We start from the raw sequence: 13,474 nt of genomic DNA, 5'->3' as shown, positions 1-13,474 counted from the left end.
ACAAGACAATATTGAAACGCATGCAGCTTCACTGGACACCTATTCAGCCCCACATCATCCTGATTTTAGAAAAATCTGAAATACCTTCTTTCACTTCAACAGCTAATGGATAGATAGCATAATATCGTGAGTCAGGATCAGCCTCAGCAGAGCAACTGGAAGGGTGTGGGCAGCAGGGAATCAGAATACTATACCACTGTGTATCACCAATGATGTAGAAGCATAATATCTACTTCTTTTCAAACACTTTCCAAACACACATTTTCCAAAACATTCAATCATTTTGAAGAAAATTAACTGCAGTTACAAGTCTATCATCGGGTGAAAAAGTCACAGTAAGTTGACAAGCATAATTTATTTATGTGTTCTAGAATTAAACTAACAGATGTTATTAGAACTCTTGGCTGGGATGATGCAGAGTGCAGGCGTTTCTGTATCTATGTCAATGCCTAGTGATATTGCAAGGATTAAAATAAATAGCAACCTTTGAAATATAAAAGTGTATTTTTATTAAAAATGTGAGATGATAATAGAAGCAGACTAACTAGTAGTTGAAGAAGCAGTTAGTAAAACAAGCAGAGGGAGTTGTAGCTGCAGCTTGCAAAGGATCTGGACTCTGCAGAAGCCCTTCAGAACGAGGCAAGGTGACATGGCAAGTGTGCCACTAACAATACAGGTGACAGAGACAAAATTCTACTGTTCAAAATTTTAGAAATAATAGCTATTTCAGTTCAACAATTAAGAAGCAGATCCATACATTATTATAACAACACTGTCTTAATCTAGATTATGGAATCATGGACTATGCTGAATTGGAAGGGACCCATCAGCATCATTGAGTCCAACTCTTGGCCCTTGAAAGGACCATCCCCAAGAATCACACCACGTGCCTGAGAGAGTTGTCCAAATGCTTCTTGAACTGTCAGGCTTGGTAATCACATCCTTGTTTCAGTGCCCAAACACCCTCATGGTGCAAATTTTTTTCTGATATCCAACCTAAACCTCCCCTGACTCAGCTTCACATCATTTCCTCAGCCCCTGTCACTGGTCATGAGAGCAAAGAGGTAAGTGTTTGCTCCTCCTGTCCCACTCACGAGGAAGTTGCAGGCTGCAATGAGATCTCCCTTCAGTCTCTTCCGTGCTGAATAGACCAAGTGACTTCAGCCACTCCTCCTATGGCTTCCCCTCCAGACCCTTCACCATCCTCACAGCCCTCACTGGGTGCTCTCCAGTAGCTAGTAGTTAATAGATATAGATAATAGTTAATAAATATATTTATATTTATATTTATATTCAACACAATCAATCTTCAATCTTTATGGCACTATTTAAACACACTAATTTAGGTGTATACTTAAATTCTTTTTACCCATGGGATCTAACACATCAAACAAAAACTTGAGCAAACAGACAACTTGAATTTGATAATGCTATTTCCTGCTATTGAAGCTGGTTTAAGTCATTACACAAAAACATACAGCATAAATTAAATTCTTAATTCATATTAGTCTCAAGTGAGACTAATGAGCTCAAGTTCTTCCTCTCAAAACCATTTTTGTTTTGACTCTAAGTAGCCACTGCATAAAATTACTATCTCTAATATGAAATTATGTGAGTGCAAAAATTAATAAAAAATAATGTGATATTTATAAAAAAAGAAAACAGCAAAAACTTTTGCATTTAATTATATCATCTACTAATCTAGTATTTCATCATCCATTCAATTTACTAAAGTAAACTTTCAGTCCAGCTATATTAGTAATAGCTTGTTTTCTTTGAGGTTTAATAGTTTTAGAAAATACAAGATCCGAGATTCCTCAAAAGTGAAGTAATAGATTTCATGAAGAGTTCTTGGTTTAAAAGAAAATGTTTTTGAAGAGGAACAGGTTTGTGGTTTTATAATTCTTTTTATGTTGCTCTAGGTTTTACAGTGTTTCAATAGATATACCTTTGCTCCTTAATGATTAATATTTTTCAATCTGAATTGAAAAGCCACTACAAGTAACAAACATTATTCTTTCATTAATCAGGAACAATCATAATTTCTTCTCTCTCAACTTTCATTTTTATCATGACTTTGAATGTTTTCTGGTAAAGTACATTGTAAATAAAGAAAATGTGTTGGGTTTTTTTTTTCTCAAGGGAAAAGGTTTGTTATTTTGAAATTACAGCTCTGAAGATCAAAATAAAGTGACTGTTCACTGCACTATCCAAATAGGCTATCTTTGTACAAAAAAACCCTTTCATTTTCACAACTAAATTGACTAAAAGGCACTGTTACCTAGCAACATTCATTGTGTTTATGACCTTTCATCCAATCTGAGCTCACAGATGTGCTTCTGAAGCTAATATACATCATACATTCCCCACCTTCTTTGATGCAATGTACGAGCCCTTAGAGCAGGCTGTGTAATGTCCTTTGTAAAAATCAAGAAAATATAAAAATTAAGAAAAATGAAACACATTTGAAAATACTTTTAGAAGTCCAAAGTATGAATTTAAAATCTCTGCCATCACTGTGGTGTAATTTGTAGTAGACTGAAAATTTGCCTAGCAAGTTGTGGCCCTGCACACAAACATACTGGGTATATGATTGATAGGTAATTAACGGACTGATCCTGACCCTTCTGAAATCAAGATGTCTTAAAGAAACCTAAAAGAGAAATGGTTTGGTGTTTAAAAGTTTCTGACTGCCTTAATTTCAAATAGGGAAATTTTTTGCTTTAAAAAACATACATTTATTCCAAAAACATTTTTTCCATGTTTTGTTTACAGGGCTAAGGGGTACCCTCATCATACTCTACATCTTCCTCATGGGGCAGGTGCTGAGATCCTGGTGACCTATGGAAGAACATGAGGAAATGACATCACATAGCATAAGGGGAAGTTCAGACTGGACATTGGGAAACGTCTTGCAAAGAACAGGAAGTTAAACTCAATGATGCTTATGGGTTCCTTCCAATTTAAGATATTCTATGATGACTAAATTTAGTGAATAGAAGTTGTGTCCCTACATTAGTCACATACAGCACTCTGAAATAAAAGCATGAATATCATTATATAACATTTGAAGTTAAGCTTACAGGGAAAATGTATCTGCTGTGTTTATAGGTCAATTTGAAAGTAAAAAGCTCTGTAAAAGTATTATAATTCTTGCCTTTTTCAGTTTAGATAGCTTGCATAAACTCATATGCTGTTGCAGCTATAGTTTAAAATTACAGTATCAAGTTTTAGCTGGGTTCCATCTTTCTTCTCTCCTTGGATCCATTCATAATTTCCTCTATTTGTGACCGGAAAGAATATGTTTTCTAACATTTCTATTCCCAAGAAATGAAAAATTAGAAATAATTTTTTATGTACGGTCAAAACATTTTTTCCAGGTACTTTTTTTGGATATAGCACCTGGAGAACTTGGAGGGTGAAATTTAGTTCTGCATATGAAGGCTGTGCAGCTGTCTCACCTTACTACAGATGTAAACAGAATTTTAATATATACTGTTCAATCAGCCACAGTCCAAGCAGAGGGTACAATGTACAACACCACGACATATATTTTAAAAAAGGAAAAATGCCAGTGTTGTCGATTTTTTTTACATTGGCATAAAAATCTAACAAACTCAGTTCCACACACTGTCTGATGCAACTCTAGTCAATTTTCCGTAAGAGCAAAATGTTAATATTATCTCCCAGATGCCCACCACAGACTTGAGATTTATTACATGGGAAGAATAGTTCACTTGCATCTACGTATACCTTTGGCAGACTCAGAGTAACAGAAATTGAAATACGTTAGAGGTGAGTATTGTACAAATTTTTAATTGTATGCCATCTTTATAATTAAACAGTTTTATTCAGCACATTTGAAAATCTGCTGGTTTAGATCCGGAATGCAAATTTCAATGCAAAATGATTCTCCCTCATTCCCTGACTTGCTGAACACGATCCAGCTTATGCCCAGAGGCCAAGAAGGACAATGGCATCCTGCTCTGTATCAGCAATAGTGCAGCCAGCAGGAGCAGGGCAGGGATTGCACCCTGCACTCAGCACTGGTGAGGCCACACCTTGCAGCTTTGTGTCCATTTCTGGACCCCTCACTACATGGAAGACATTGAGACATGATCATGTCCACAGAAGGCCAATGGAGCTCAGAAATGGCCCGGGGAGCATCATATGAGGAGTGGCTGAGGGAGCCTGAAGAAAAGCAGGCTCAGGAGGAAACCTTTGCTCTCTACAACTGTCTGATATTGTAGCAATGTGGGGGGCAGCCTCTTGTCCTAGGCAGCTGGTGACAGGACAGGAGGAAATAGCCTCAAGCTGCACCTGGACAGGTTTTGGTTGGACATGCCACTGGAACTGACTGCCCAGGAAGGTGATGGAGTCACCATCCCTGACAGTGTTGGAGAAATGGTTCAATGTGGCAAATAGTGCTATGGTTTATTTGGCAAGGCTGCAGTCGGTGAAAGGTTGATGGTGAAAAAGGAAAGGACTTGATGATCTTGGAAGTCTTTTCCAACTTAAATCACTCTGTGATTCTGTGACTCCCACTCATACTAAAAAACTAAGTGTTCAGTGATCAGTTTCAAGTCATCTGGATAATTCCTCTGAAAAATTATAGTTTAGAAAATGTAACTCTATTAATCCTCTTCCATCAGATATTGCTGCATGGCGAACAAAAATAGCCTTCCTGGGGATGGCTTTCCTTTCAAAAGGTTGCTGATCTGATTTACATATCTTTTACTTCAACACTGAAGTAAAATTTAAAAATATATATTGTCAATATTAAAGATTTGCATATGAAAGATATTATCTTCCTTTAGGAAGACAACAACATATGTTCAGTCTCAACAGAAAAAAAGTCTTTTTCCACTTACAGTGTCTATTTAGCCTCCAAAGTTGATCCTGGGGACTGTATTCACACACACACAGATAGGTATACTATATATGCAAAATATTTTAATATACTTAACATAATAAATATGCACACAAGCCCAGTCATTGATATTTAAAGAGAATGAGTGAATACTATGCAATAGTAAAGAAAATATACATTATGCTAATATGCTGATAGCACTTGAAGACACTTCAACACAACACCCAGAGCACAGAATTCTAGGTATAAAGTTAATACCAGCTACAATTTCAGAGTGGCATATATCTGAAATAACTGCAAAGATATTTTAGTAATGAGCAAAAAACCAAAGATTAACAAGATGACCACTGTCCAGATTTACTGTAGTTCTTGCCATTTGAGTTCTGAATCCTTTTCAGCATTCTGGTTTAATGACTTGAGACTTCTGACTCAGCACAGCTTCAGAACTTTCAGAGTATGGAGAAACACCCAGATATTTCTTCACCTGGATCACTAGAGTAAAGACCATTTGTCAGCAGAGATCTTTAAAATCAATATTCACTATGTAGTAGATAACAGGCATACAACTGTTTCAGAAATTAGTGCATATATTTCTATTAATTTTTTAAGTTGTCTTTTCACCATGTTATTTATTTATGCAGCATGAAATGCTTATGTATCTCACCTGGCTTACTAACTTAAGTGTTGTATAGAGGGTATTAATAGTTGAGGTGATTTACATTATAAATCTTATTCTTGGATCCTGTTCCAATTAAAAAGCTAAAACCTAAAGAGAGGTAAAATGGACAATAATACAGAATCTTTCAAAGATCATGTTTTATGTCCTATGTTTTTCAAGTACAAAAAATCAGAGTAGTTTTTATGGCTCTGAGTCTATTTTTATGACTTGAACTTATGAGTTTTCCATGTGAATAGAAATTTTGAGAATTGTACAGAGGAAAGTACCCTGAAGAGATTGTCTTCCCTGCAGCAATATGACTTCAATCATTCTTCACATTTTGTATGTGTTTGTGCTGTCTAAAAATGTCCAACAAGTATTTCACAATTTCTCTAAATAATCTATTGAATGCATTACATTCCTAAAGTCAGGGTTTTTTTCTTAATATATGACTTTTTAAGCTTAGGCTATTTAAGCTTGAGTGCTTCTCATCCCACCCTGAATAAACATAAAGAACTGTTCTTCATCCTCAGGGGTTTCAAGAACTTTGAACATTTAAGTGGCCTGGTATTTCTGTGTGATTTTGTTTCTGGATTGAGCATACCCATGTTCTTCAAAAATTACTGTACAAGTAGCATGTAGTAGTAGCGTTCAAGTTATTTTTTTTTCCTTGTATTTTTCCTTTTCAACTCAAGATCTCATTTGAACTGAAGAGAGAAAAATTTCAAAATGTAACAGTGTTGAAATAAAATATTTTTATTTGTGTAGCCCATTTTGAAAGTTCTTTTGCATCACAGCATGATGTTGTACTCAGCATCCCTAGATCCTCCTCCACAAAAATACCAGTACACCAGTAATCTTAACTTTGCACTTACGGAATTGGATTTTCTAAAATAAAAATCTCACATTTCTCTTAATTTAATTGCAATCATTTATTTTAAATGGCTTTTCACTATTTTTGTCTAATTTCAAATTTGCATCTTGACTTCTGACAGCTTTGCTGACCCTCTTTGTGTTACTTGAAAATTTGCGTCCTTCCTACCCCATCACCCAAATCATCTATGAAAAAAAAAAGCTGGACAGGACTATGGAATGATTTGTAATGGAAGCCTCATAAAGTGTCTTATGAGTTTGACTGCTTTACCTTTAACAAATACTACTTATGTAAATTTTTCAACTGCCCATTTAATCACCTTTTTAGGATTTCATTTAGTCTGCCATACTTTAACAGTTTTTTTCTATTAAGATATATAAAAAGCCTTCACTTTGTCAAGATTCATCATATCTATCACTGCCTTTATACTATCTGCTTTAATAAATACCATTATATGTAGTTTTTAAAACAGATATTCAACAAGAAATGCAACCAGAAGATTTTTTCTTTCCCAACAAAAAATTATTGAGTTTACAATTGCTTCTGTAAATCTTTAATTACTATTCACAATTAGATTTAAGGGGAAAAAAAAGTATGGACTTTGGGAGTAATATTATTATGTTTTACCCTTTAATCATTCCATTAGCATAAAGATAGTTTGGTCATTACAGAAAGTTCTGTTTCAATGAAAAAAAGGCATTATTGAAATTGTTTAAAATAATGAAAGGAGCTTTTACTAATGATAAGCAATACAATAATAATAAAGATTATGTTATTTTCTGGGCTGTTAAAATGTGATCTAGTTTTAATTAACAAGACATCATACCTGAAATGTGCAGTACCTATGTTAGGAGTGCAGAAAACACTGAACTCAAATGTTCCTTTATGTCTTGATAATAACAGCAAGAACAGTAAACAGTTTCATGAAAGATGTGGTGAGTTGCACAGTAGAATCATACTTTAGTTAGTTAAGTACAACTATTTTTGGCAAAACAGAAGGGCAAAATTGTTTTAAAGAAGAAAGCAAATAGAGAAGAACAGATGGAAAGGCTTTTTTTCCATTTTTGAATTATAAGAAATTAAATGAGTAAAAAGTAATTTTAATGAAAACGTGAGTTAAATGTCATTCTACAAAATTATTGTAATCTAATGAGGATATGCTGGATTTGTGCCTGTTCCTAAAAAAGCTGATTTATTGCAATAATCTGAAATCAACAAACAAGACATGCATAATATGAGATGAAAATGCTACATATTACATACAAAAACATTTATTCAGACAATTTCATTCAGAAGATAGTTTAATCAAAATAATTTACTCAGAAAAAAGCAACTTGCTACAAAGTCCAGATTCTAATTTACTTAGAAAGCTAGTTAAGAGTTAACCTTCCATTAATAAATTAATATGACTGAACAAATGTAGAATAATAGAATCATAGAATGGTTAGGGCTGGAAATGTCATCTAGTTCCAATCTCTCTGGAATGGGCAAGGATGCTGCTCACCAGATAAGGTCGCTCAAAGCTCCATCCAACATGGCTTTGAGCACCTCCAGGGATGGGACATCTACAACTTCTCTGGGCAATCTGTGTTAGTGCTTCAACACCCTCAAAATAAAGAACTTCTTTAACATCTAACTAAAGCTGCCTTCTTTCAGGTTAAATCCATTGTGTCTTGTCCTGTCACTATCTGCCTTTATAAAAAGTCCATCCCTCTCCCTCCTTTCTATAAGTCCCCTTATGGTAAATGGAAGGCTGTAATAAATTAATCTCCCTGGGGCCTTCTCTTTTCCAGTCTGAATGTCTGTTGTCCCACCTTGTATCTGTAGGAGAGGTACTCCAGCCCTCAGTCATCTTCATGGCCCTCTGGACTTGCTGCAACAGGTTCCCATCTTTCTTGTGCTGAGTATCCCAGATGTGAATGCAGCATTCTCATGGGGAGAGGGGTAAAATCCCCTCTCTCAACCTGTTGGCCACACCTTTTTTGTTCTGTCAACTGCACTTCTCAGCTTCATGACACCTGCAAACGTGGTGAAGGTGCACTTGATGATCTCATTGTCTATATTGCTGATGTAAATATTGAAGACCACCAGTCCCAAGAGAGAGCCCTGAGGGACACCACTCATCACTGACCATTGTACACAATTCTCTGTTTGCATCCACCCAGCCCATTCCTTAACCACTGAACAGTCCATCCATCAAATCCATGGCTCTGTAATTTGGAGAAAAGGGTGTCATGTGGAACTGTACTGAAGGCATTACAGAAGTCTAGATAAATGACATATGTCAGTCTTCTCCTGATGACTGCTGGAGTTACTCCACCACAGAAAGCCACCAGATTGGTCATGTACAATTTACCCTCAGTAAAACGGTACTGTCTGCCTCAGATTACATCCTTGTCTTTCATGTGACTGCATATTTGTTAGGAGGATCTGCTCCAAGACCTTCCCAGGCATGGGTAAGGCTCACCAGTGAGTCTAAAATTCCTCAGAACTTCCTTACTCCCTTTTTTAAATATGTGAGTGACGTCTCCCTTTTTCCAGTCACCAGGGATTTCACCTGACTGTCCTGAAATTTCAAATATGATGGAATGTCTTGGCAAAAATGTAACCCAGCTCCCTGAGGATCCTGCGATGCATGTCATCAAGTACCATATACTTATGGCTATTTAGCTTCATCAGGTGGTTCAGAACCTGTCCTTTGCTTATAGTGGTAAGACTTTCACTTCCCACACACCCACGCAGAAATTCAGGGACTTGAGACAAGTGGGAAGTCTCACTTCCAGTGAAGACTGAGGCAAAGAACTCAAAGTACCTCAGCCTTCTCCACTGCCACGAATTCAGCCTTCTTGCTTCTGAGGGGGAGTACACTCATCCTTTCTTATCTGACCTATGTAGTTATAAAATACCTTCCTGTTCTTCACATCCCTTGCAAAGTTCTGTTCTATGTTTACCTTGGTTTTCCTGATCCCATCCCCACATATTTGAACAGTATCCCTGTCCACTCCCCAGGTCACCTGTCCCTGTTCCCACTGGCTGTGTATTTCTTTCAGACTCCTCAAGTTAAGGAGCGGATCCTTGCTCAACCATGCTGGTTTCCAGCCTGCCTTGATTTCCTGCCCAACAGGATGAAGAGCTCTTGTGCCCTAAGAAAAGTGGCTTTAAAGAGTTGCCATCTTTGGTCAGCCCCTCTGTTCATAAGGGCAGTTCCCAGGGGAACTCATTCACCAGCTCCTTAAATAGCTGGAATTTTGGTCTCACAAATTTCAGTCTTGACTTTGCTCCTCACCAGGCCACACTTCTTCAGATCACAAATTCATCCAGGGCATGGTCACCACAGGCTGCCACAATCCTTTCATGAGCTCATCTGCACTGGTGAGCGCCAGGTCAGGTAACAAATCTGTCAACAGTCCCAACCTGAAATCTTTATCAGGACTCTAATGCCTTTTCAAAAAGATTAGCAGAACTGAAAGGTGGAACTGCCTCCTCATAAAGTCAAAAGGGTAGTTCCTACTTACCCACTGCTCTGACCAAATATCCCCATTTATTTCAGGAAAATGAGACAGCCTCCACAGTATAATAATACAATAACCATTACATACAATTTCAGAGGTGCACACATGAACAAAAGCAAGGACATTGTGTCTTAAATCCATGACCTGTTTAGCCAAAACTTTTCTACATGAGCACAGTGTATATTCTATTGCTGGTTCAGATGTAGGTATTTGTGCACCCTGGTTCTCAGCAATGCAAACCTGCTCTTTTTTAAGCATGTCTTATTTATTTCTTATGTCTTACAACTACAACCCCTTTTGTAAGAAGTTGCACAGCCTTCTCGTCTATAGTAAGTAAGAGTTCACTTAGGCTATATTTAAATTCTGGGACAAGAGTCAACATGTAACTGCTCATTCACCTGGAGTCTATAAAAGACAAAGAAGGGATGGAATGTATGAACATCCTGTCCAAACCTGAGTTAAGATGCATCCTGAGATTTACACCCAGATCTGGGATCCTGAATTTCCCAGATGAGATCTGAGGACCATCCAGACATATTTAGCTTTTGAATATCACATCTATGGTTCAAATGTTTAGAGAAGGTGTCAGCTGCCTGTCAAAAATGCCTACAAACTAGGATCATCTAGCTGACTTGAAACAAAAATAACATGCCCATAATAGAGGATGCTTTTAAAAACCAGCATTTTGTTTTTTGTGACACCTACCCCAATGTATGCACACATTATGAGGTTTAAGACATCCATATACGAAAAAAAAATTACAGAAAACATATGTATATTTACAGACCTACTAAACTTCATTGAATTTGAATGAAAGACTTTGCTGTAATTGGCTAACAAATATTTAAAACATATTCTAGAATATAATAGTTACACAGATTTGTTAGCTTGCAGAATAACAACAGGCAGATTTTTAAAGATATTTATGTAAACCTCACCATCTAAAGGAGAGAGTACACAGAAGGATGTCATAAAAATTTGAATATATGTTTTTGCCCCAATTTATTGCAGTATTTTATCATTACAATTCACACAATAGTTTCACACACTTTTTCTGGCACTATAATGTAGAAGTTGAGTGAGAGAAAATGTCATTTTGCCCCCGCAAGAGACGTAGTAAAGGCTGAACTCCTTCAACTACATATCCCAAAAAAAACTTCTTTGGATTTTCTTAGGGGATGAAGGTACATAAAGATATAATAGCAGTCACTGAAGGTGACATAATAAATGTTCAGCCATGATATTGTTCAGTGTTTTACCCACTGTTTAATCAGTCTTCTCTTCTGGCCATGCTCTTCTGCATTTCCATATGCTTCTATATTATCCATCAGACAAAGCTGAATAGAAAATGAAAGCTTAAGAAGTACTGTCAGAACTACCAGAATGGCATAATTATGGATGAAAAACGGAGGGGAGGAATATTGGCCTCACTGTAACTTAAGGAAATAATGGTGGCAAAGGTAACAATGACAGGCCTTCTTCTTGTGTGTCCCTACTGCAAGGATAAAATCACTCCAAGCCTGAAACTCCACAGAGACAGCTGGGAATCATACACTTATAGAGTATGTTGATTTGGAAGGGACTCATCAACATCACTGGGTCCAACTCATTAAAGACATACACACACCTAAGGAACAGTATCAGTCATACTCTTTTAAAATACTTTTGCTAAAGAAATTTGTTTAGTAAGAGATGGTTTACAAACAAATCAGCAAGGTTATGAAAAATGAAACAGAGACACACACTCTCAGGAGAAAAAGTTACAAAGAAAGCTTCTGCATACCAAAAAAACCCTGAGTCTTGATTTGTAACCTGAGTCTAAGCCCCAATCTTTTTCACCTAATGAATCCCACTATCCATCTTTAGATATGGTTTGTTCTTGCTATTCTTCACTGAGTAGCTGAAATATGTTAAGGTGCCCTTTTCATTCACTGGAATTGTCCCAAAATGGCAGCAAATTATTTCAACGAGTTGTGTTTTGTTAATGAGTAGCAATATTCCAACTATTTAATAACATTATTATTTTCAGGAATGGTCAGATGACTGGCCATGACAGTAGCAAAAAATACTGACCTGGCAATATAAGTGACAGCTGTCAGTTAAGACTAGGCTCAGACACAAGACATGAAACCATTTTAAAATGACTAGAATTCTAAGCAGACTGTAAATCTTCAGACAAGTTTCCTTTTACCCCCGATGTATTTCAGCCTTATCACTTATTCAGATACTGCTTCTTTTGGGTCAGATTCACAGTTTCTGAGGAATAGTTCTTTGGCCTTAAGAAAATTTCACGCTTCTCTACATACCACAAACTTTAAAATTTCTCTTCTTTCTTCTCAATCTTGGTATTAGCTCTTTAACAATTCAATTCTCTACAGATCTCTTGCATTCAGGAAATTATTATTTAACTAATGTTAAATTTGTTTCTCGGCTTATTTTTTTTTAGCTCACCCTTTAAAGTTTGAGATCATAAAGCTATCAGAACTCATTAGGAACAGAAGAGCAACTATCCTTTATTTCATTTTTAAAATAAAGCTTAGGCCCTAGAGTATAATCAATTAGAACACAGTGTTTCTAAATAGAAAATATCTAAGAGGTTTAGAGAAAAATATATGATAGCCCCCAGCATCAAATATAGTTTCCCATCATTTCCTTCAATTAAGCAATGTCCTTTACTTAAAATCCACGGTAATCTGTTGACATTCTGGTGTTAAGAGATATAAACCTATAAACTTCACAATTCCAATGACATATCAGATAGTATCTCTGTTAAGAAAGACTATTTTTTCCAAATAGCATGTAAATTATGTGATTTAGTAGTTTCTATAGAAACAATTTCTCTTTTTTTTTTAACAGTAAATAACTATACACAATATTCAAAAGTTATTAGCTGCACTAAAATTGTGGTAACTTCCCTCCAAATCTCCTTTTTAATTAAAAATTATACTTTTATTTCTTGCACCAAGAAATGTCCAATTTTTGGAGTGGCCAGCAGTTAAATTTCTGGCTGGTGCTAAACCACGACACTTTCACATTTCCTGTTTGGCCTAAACATGATATACTGTCTTTACTGTCTGTTACAGCCCAGACCCTTAAACTCAGGGGTTAAACTCAACGTCCCATTATTCTGTTTTAGCACAAAGAAATCCACACTATATACTCTCAGGAGGTGAAATTCACACAGAGGTTTACTAGCAAAAACATAGAAGATCAAGGACCTTCAGTAAAGGACAAAATACAATATTGAATTCAACATGAAACACTTATTACCACATAACTCAGCATTTACTTAATATTAACTTAGCATAAATTTAGCGAATTCAACCCAGAAGACTTTAAAATACTAAGATGTTTTGCTACACATAAAAGCTCCGTGAAAAGAGGATTGAGACAAGAAGAGAGCAGAAAAACACACCTAGAGCTATGAATCCAGGATCCTGGCTGCGGGCCCAGAGAGGAAAAACCCCAGTGGCGGTCACATCGAGGTCACCCGTTTTATCACCTTGGGCCTGTGTGGGCCCGCCCTCTGGGTGGGACTTCTGGTGGTGTGACCAATCAGA

General features: G+C 36.4%; 1 long non-coding RNA gene across 3 annotated transcripts in view; it reads right to left on the bottom strand.

The window, feature by feature from the left end:
• The window catches only part of LOC111930355 (uncharacterized), an 83,440-nt gene extending 69,998 nt beyond the window's left edge, over positions 1–13,442 (bottom strand). For all 3 annotated transcript variants that reach the window (XR_002865143.2, XR_015287645.1, XR_002865142.2), the window contains exon 1: positions 13,330–13,442. This is a non-coding gene — a long non-coding RNA (uncharacterized LOC111930355). The remainder of the gene's footprint in view (positions 1–13,329) is intronic.
• Positions 13,443–13,474: the final 32 nt, after the last annotated feature.

Source organism: Cyanistes caeruleus, chromosome 6, assembly GCF_971803275.1.
Source record: "Cyanistes caeruleus chromosome 6, bCyaCae1.hap1.1, whole genome shotgun sequence".
Taxonomy (NCBI): Eukaryota; Metazoa; Chordata; class Aves; order Passeriformes; family Paridae; genus Cyanistes; species Cyanistes caeruleus.
Note: the sequence above shows the minus strand (reverse complement) of the source record. Positions and strands in the feature narration are given on the sequence as shown.